Below are 7,809 nucleotides of genomic sequence, written 5' to 3'. Positions count from 1 at the left end.
GAATAACTAGTTACAATAAAGTATCGTTCAGATTATTTTATATGATTTCGTAATATTTGAACGGGCTGAAGTTATATTGAATAAACAATATTGAATTTAATAAATTCAGTTTCGCGCGTTCTTCAAGCTGAAGGTTACGTGGACCCGGAAATGAAATCGAAAATCTGTCAAAAAGAAACTAAATAATTAATTTTCTGTCGATAAGCAGTTCATAGGGAGCAAAATATTGAGATATAGATCAAGGTGTGACGGAGTCCTTGTTGTAGTATTTCGTGAATTTGGTAAAACCTTTTTTTGATAATCATTATGTGCATATTTTGCATTGACATTTATTCAATTCAATTAAATATTTTATTGATATACATTGGCTCGGTCTAAGTTATCTTCTTTCCTCCATTCTGACCCCCATATTTGCTCTATTTGCTGTCACTCTTTTTGTATTTTGATGTTACTCATTTATTTTGTCACTTCTTCATTATTAAGGCCTTTTGTTTGCATATCGCTTATTTATTTGTTATTAATTAGGGGCCTAGTCTACAACATTTTTAACTTTTTTGCGGCCTAGTATACCTAAGTTGAAGTAGCATTTATTACATGCATATTCATAGACTAGGCCAACCCCTTGTTGAGGTATATTCAGGCACCAAAGATATGATATCAGCAACAGTAGTTTCTAAGGTTTACATCCTTATATTAATCATATTAATAGTGATAGATGGAGTATGCGATGCTGATGTTTCAATGCGAATCAGTAAATCTATGTTCATATTCAGCTGTGTTTTCAATGTTTCCTGCTAACAAGGTTGAATAGATGGATAGATGATTGTGGATAGATGATTGTGAATAGCTATCAATCCTGAGACTTCAGAAGAATGTTGATTTCATGGTGCAAATAATTATGATATGCAAATACCACGATTACATTATTCATTCCTCTGCAAAATTATGATTGAAATCGATCAATTTTTCTTTACTTTTTGCTTCTTGAATTCGAAATGACTCTTAAGAGGTCGTAAGATCACTCGTATAGGCCTGTAGGCCTAGTATTGATTCATTTTCCGTAGTATTATCATCAATATCCCTTGAGTTTCAGACTGTTATGAATTATTAATTCATTTCATCGCTTTTCGTTGCAATTAATTTCATCTTGTATTCTATGTGTATGTGTGTGTGCTGTGTGTACATGTATTAATAATCGGGTAGGGATCATACATGTACCTTAATCATTTAGGTGCAATCACCGATGTATTGAGTGGTATGTATTCGCTGGTCTGTGTGTCTGATTAATTATTCATGTTCTGCTGGGACGATTAAGGGTGGAAGAGTCACTTCGATCCATTCTGCTTATAACATTCAGCAGCTCACTACTGTGTGTATGCTATAAACCAGTTTTTCTTCAGTTGGATTTCTGTTCAGTGTTGAGGTCAGTACATTTTAGGTTTTGCATTGTTAAGCTTCATTTGTTTCATTATTTCTGTCGGCCCATATTATATGTTTAAAGAGAGCGTGAATTGTAATATCGGGTCATGTTTCGTAGATCTGCTTTTTAGCTATAAAGTTATAAACTAGGAAAAATTAATATGGAGCTGTTGTATCGACAGATGGGAACTCCTCATCATCAAAACTGAACTTTTTCAATCGCAAATCCGTTAGTTTTAGATCTGATGTATTGATGATTTGAGTGCCTTATTAAAACGGAACTTTTTTAGTCTCAAGTCCTTCCATTAGTTTGATGTTCCTGGAACGAGACAACATCTTTTTCGGTCTGCCTGATATTGGTATAATGAGTTGATATCTTGTATCTAATTAATATTGAGCTTTTAGTGATATGATACTTTTCATCACACATATGTTCTACTTGATAATAAAAAAAGGACTTCTCTCATCTTTATACATCAATTTGTTTTGTTCGCAGTAACCGGCAAGTTCAGATTACATGTAGAACTTGGACTATCTCGCCCTGGTAATAAATTGCTTCCCTGTAAATGTTATGGAAATTAGACGACTGTTATTCAGTGAGATCCAGGCACTATGTCATAGATAGCTTCTTTCATAAATACCTTGCTTAATAATTGTCTGTTGCCAATCACTGCAAGGATTGTGTACCAAGGACAAAGGATTTACATTGTTAGAAGTGATGATTGTATATCTGTGCGTTTATTTGGGCGCGGCTTTATTTAAGGGTTGCATTTAAAATATGACAACGTGAAACATTTCACGTAATACATAAATTTTAGATTAGGGGCGCATCCATGAAAATTGGAGGTCAGGGTCCAGAATGAAAGAAAAATTACGGGGTCACACACAGCGTTTAGATATCTTTGAAGAAATACAACTTAAAAGATTTAAATTCCAAGAAGATAAGTGATGAAAAGGGCAACCTCAATTGGAAGGCGAAGCACGATTTGAAATATATTTATAGATATATATATATGTATATATATATATATATATATATGTTATGATTGTGTAACAATAAATGAATGTAACAGAAAATTGAACAGTTGATGTAAATGAGGTTTTGGAGAGAATGTAAAGAATGCAGTTATAACTAGATTTATGTGATTACGTTTCTGTTCGTTGTAACATTTTCAATTCAATCAGTCGTAAATCACAGGATTCCATCTCGACAATTCTCACAATTACGCACGCAAATATGTCACGTTTATGTTATTTTCTATTATAATGAAAAATTACTTTCTCGAAAATGTGACGTTCGATTCTGGATGTGTTTATGTCCGACACTTTTCGAATTTGGGACCATCGGAAAATTTGACGAGCTCTTCTAATAAAATGGGACCCCTGTGGTGTAAACAATTAGTGTCAACTGAATATTGATTCAAAAATCCGTGTTAGATTCCTGCTGCTGGTGGCAGTCTGTCAGGGCAAATTCATCTCTCGGTGAAATCTAATTATCTGTGAAGAAAACATAATCTGAATTCAAGGTGCGAAGATTTGATTTTGCGTGTAACATTTGAACAGCAGGTTTCTATATCCCCTTTCCATTGAATCCTCTTGTCCAAACAAGAAGCGACTTTTTGTTTTGCTCCTGCGGATGTGTTTTATGAGATTTGATGTTTGTGGAAGCAGCTGTTTTTCTCAGGCAAAGTGTCATTATTATTGTCAACATCGGATGATGGCCACCGTTATGCTTCGCTTTAATTGATGCCTAGGGGATGCTGTGTGTCTAAATGTGTTTGTTCAGGTTGACTTCTCCGTCGTGTCACTTAAATCTACTACCGTTTGAGAATTATTGCCAATGGTTCCTTCTTACTTACTAATCTCTTTTCGCTCTATGATTCTGTTTTCGAATCGGTTTTCAAAATTTGAAATCGATTTTATGAATTATCTATCTATGTTTGTATCTGGACTGTTCTATATATGAGCTATACGAGAATATAGAAGGTCTATGTAAACTTCGTTATTGCATCTCTGTACGAAAAGTAAATAGGATCCTTATTGATAAGTCTACTCGACAATCTTAGTGTGAACCATTATAGAGAAGACTAAATATTTACATAACTCAATGACACAGAGGAGCAAGCTTTTATAGGTCCTGACTATGACAGTGCTGCTGCTGCTGTGGCTGAACCAGATCAATAAAATGCTGTTAGGTTTAGAATGTAAACTAGCGATGTTGCCAGCGGTTGAGAACTTGTATTGATCTATACAAATGAATGCTTGAATCAGATTCGTTTTGTCATTGGGGCTTGTGTATGGGAGACTGATTGCAGAAACGTACTTGTTCAGTATCTTGTAGCGGTAAGTTTTGAAATTCTGCATAACCGGTAACTTTCGTAATGTAACATCAAAGTCTGTTCTCAACCCAACAAAGTGCAGCACTGATCAATGCATTTTCTGATGCTGCAAAATGGGCCTTTAACATCATGTACTAGGAATGAATTTGGACCTGGTTTTTTATGATACCCTTACGTCAGAATTGATTTGTCTGATGTATCCTAAATATCTATCTGGGTTTTCATTGTCATCACTTCGGTCCATTTTCTCTAATCTGAATGATTTGATATAGCACATTATTTATCAACATGTCCACTCACTGGGCCTGTTGATTTTTTTTAAATATAAATTTGTAGGAAGAATAGTTTATCCAATTAATGCATCTCTTATTCAGATATAAATTCATGCTATAAATGATGAATCAATTTATTACATATGAGTATATGCTGGTGTAGCATCAATTCATCTATGCTATAACAAAAATCATGGTATATACTTTATGTACGTCTATGATTATATTCAGTTATATAGTGATGTGAAAGCATTATTCAGTCTGAGATGTTTGGTGTGTGAAGTGAAATACCCAACTCTTTCTATGTCGTCATCGTCTCTGAGTTTGTCGTATTATACTCAATTGCATTAATTTCCATTCGACTATAATTTGCGCTATCGGCTGTACTTCACTTCCTCTGCCTAAAAGCCATAAAACATTTCATTTAATTCATCAACTTGGTATGATTTAGTTGCTTGAATCCGTGAGCGCAGGCGATAGTATTGACGTCATCGGATGTTGGGACGATAGCTGCATGAGCTTGATCGATGGACTATTGAATCGTTTAAGATTTCTGCACAGTAAAAATGGTTTCAATCTTCAGAACGGATCTTGTTGGTAATTTTCAATCTAGTTCTCAGAGTCCTGGACCTCTCTCCTTAGTCTTAATGGGAAGAATCTCATGAATGAAGCTTCTGAAGTTTGACGAATAAAAGAAGAGGCTAATTATCAAGGTTGTTACCCTCATCAAATAATGTATAGCTGAATAAATGAGCTGATAATTCATATCACTTTAACACTTCATCAGTGCGAGTGTGATTCAGGTTAAAGCAATTCTCACCCAATTTCTAGAAATTTTAAGTTCCATTGAAATGTATGGGAAAAGTACCTGGATGATATTGACTGATTTCCTGAGAGAACGTTCATCGGTGAGAAGGAAGATTCTGTCCGCGGGCTTATCAATTATAACTGTGTTATCAGCTGCAAAGTTCATACAGTTGAAAAAGAATGCATTCTAGATCGTCTTATTGATAGTGACTTTAAAATCCATTAAGCCGTTCTTTTCGAAAACAAGATACTGATCCGTGCTCCTTTGATGTGGTTTTAATGACAAAATGTTCTTTTTTATGAAACATCTCCGCGGTGATGATAACAAGACGAAGTAACATCACCGAGATTTTGTAAAATATTTGATGAGATTGTCGAATAGAAGCCGGTATATCGAAATTCAGTCATCGCTATGTTACGGTACCGACAGCCAGAAGCATCGTTTCATACGAACACATTGTCAATTAATAATCTTTTTGGATTTCATCGATTAAAGTAGATTAATCATAAATTTACCCGATAGCAAAAACAGCTTTAGTTGCACGGTTCTCGATTGGGATTAAAACAGCGATCAACGTCTGACTCTTCTTCCGTTAGAAATTCGATCTGTACGACTTTCATTTGTAAAAAGACGTGGAGGATAGATTATGAGATAAAAACCCACTATAAAAGGATTTAAACAATTTGTTTTTCAAAAATTAAGATCAAAAGACCCAACACTTTGGACTCCATCTAGGGACCATCAACAAGTATAATGCTTATCCTTCGCAAATGGTTCAAAATCATCATCTCAACTGTTGGGCATAAGAACTCTGGAAAACCCTGGGGCGACACATGATCTCGGGGCCCGGAGTCATCAAAGTTAGGTAGCATTTTATGAGGTATTACCATCGTTTCAGGGGATTTATCACCGCTTTTTCAATATCTCAGTTTATTCATTCACGCGCAATGCAGATTTTCACCAACACTAGCAACAACAACCTTGAATGTTGCAGTTGGCTGCTTCGATGCAATACTGTTTCATTTGAGACTTCCCTATTATTTGTTGACTTACACACCACATGGAGTGATGGAAAGAAAGAGACTGAGTCACGAGGCTTGGCGTGTTGACTCCTGGTAAATACTGCACAATGAAAACATCTTCTGATCTGAAGAAGATGCTGAGGATTGAATGTTTCGCTGCCAGAAAGTGATAAATAGGATTTTTATATAATTTGCTATTACTTTCCTTTTATTCATCACGCGGAGGTATTATTCAAATGGCAAAAAGGACTTAATACTATATTTCAAGTAAAAGCTTTGAAACGAAATACTTTTTGTTAATGAGGGACATTAAAGGTCTGTTGTCGAGGCCTCGCTATTTCCTCCCTTTGCACAAAGATTCACTTCCTTTTGATGGTATCCCTTAAAGGATTCTCCTATATCACAGAAGGTGGTCATTAATTGGAATGTTGAAGGCTGTATATTTGTGCCAAGACAGGAAGCAGCTCCAGAGAATTAATGCAAGTGCCTCATAGCTACATATTGTTGATTAATTAGGTGTCTCTAGGGTACGGTTATGATACTGATTGGTGCTCATCTATCACCTTAAGATTTACATCGCTTTACAGAATACTTCAACTACATCTCAATCGTTGCTATATTCGAAGCGTGTCTCCAGAAATCTAGTTTAATCTGGAAAACTGTAAGAAAAAAAGCTAAAACGCTGAAATCGATTAGAACTCCCTCAAACCATAGACATTTTTAATCTAATAAGCCGAGAAAATAACTTAGTTTTATAACGTAGACAGTATGTGTATGGTTAGAGGGAGTTATGATATTCATGGTTTAATGCGAAGAGGATGATTGAATTTAACTGATTATCATCGAGGTATTCGTCTACCGGCGTGATCTTCGTCTACCGGCGCGATCTTCGTCTACCGGCGCGATCTTCGTCTACCGGCGCGATCTTCGTCTACCGGGGCGATCTTCGTCTACCGGTGCGATCTTCGTCTACCGGCGCGATCTTCGTCTACCGGCGCGATCTTCGTCTACCGGCGCGATCTTCGTCTACCGGCGCGATCTTCGTCTACCGGCGCGATCTTCGTCTACCGGCGAGATCTTCGTCTACCGGCGTGATCTTCGTCTACCGGCGCGATCTTCGTCTACCGGCGAGATCTTCGTCTACCGGCGCGATCTTCGTCTACCGGCGCGATCTTCGTCTACCGGCGCGATCTTCGTCTACCGGTGCGATCTTCGTCTACCCGCGCGATCTTCGTCTACCGGCGCGATCTTCGTCTACCGGCGCGATCTTCGTCGACCGGCCCGATCTTTGTCGACCGGCGCGATCTTCGTTTTGTCTATGTGAGGAGATTGGGTCGACGCAGCTCACACGCTTGCCTCCGCTTGCCTCCACGACGGAAAGGAAGTTGTCCATCATCGAGTAAAGTTAACCGACGAAAAGAGAACGACGCAGGAAGTTAGCTACATCAGCGACATGTCAACCGTTCTACTTATTGCATAGTTGATGAATTTTCTGTTGTTCAGCGTCTTGCGTTCCGTGGTCATCGCTATTTTTTGGCATCAACAACTTTCGATAAAACTTCCCACCGCATTCTTTGCTCAAAATGTGTCAACAGATATTGCCACAGTACTCGCCAATAATGAAAAAATATTAATCTTCAAAAAAAATTTCAAAAATCTTTTTAAACTGGCATGAAAAACATTAAGTACCAATCCTATCTGTGAAATACGTTAAAATGCATGTAACTGACTAATCTGCATGAGACCCCACCCCACCCAGTAAAAGGTTACATGCCTTCCGCTGTCACTGAGACACAACATATGCCCTTTTATCCTGATGCAAAAATGAAGGATATGTCTCTGATCAATGGAACTAAGTCGATATTTAGGACTGTAACATTGTACATGATATGACAAAGTTAGTTTGGTAATTTTGTTGCTCTAGCAACGTTGCTCTTAAACATCGTTAT

The 7,809-nt window shown here is 37.1% G+C and overlaps 1 protein-coding gene across 6 annotated transcripts in view; it reads left to right on the top strand.

Annotated features, from left to right (window-relative positions):
* The first annotated feature begins 145 nt into the window (after nucleotides 1-145).
* LOC141900437 (complexin-like) overlaps nucleotides 146-7,809 on the top strand; it is a 28,982-nt gene continuing 21,318 nt past the window's right edge. For 2 of the 6 annotated variants that reach the window (XM_074787333.1, XM_074787343.1), the window contains exon 1: nucleotides 146-281. The gene's annotated coding sequence lies outside the window, so the exon portion shown is untranslated. Of the gene's footprint in view, nucleotides 282-1,367; nucleotides 1,424-3,582; nucleotides 3,763-7,809 lie in introns of those variants that run through there. The other 4 variants (XM_074787340.1, XM_074787334.1, XM_074787338.1 and 1 more) reach the window with 3 other exon arrangements.

This window comes from Tubulanus polymorphus, chromosome 2 (genome assembly GCF_964204645.1).
Source record: "Tubulanus polymorphus chromosome 2, tnTubPoly1.2, whole genome shotgun sequence".
Lineage (NCBI taxonomy): Eukaryota > Metazoa > Nemertea > Palaeonemertea > Tubulaniformes > Tubulanidae > Tubulanus > Tubulanus polymorphus.
Note: the sequence above shows the minus strand (reverse complement) of the source record. Positions and strands in the feature narration are given on the sequence as shown.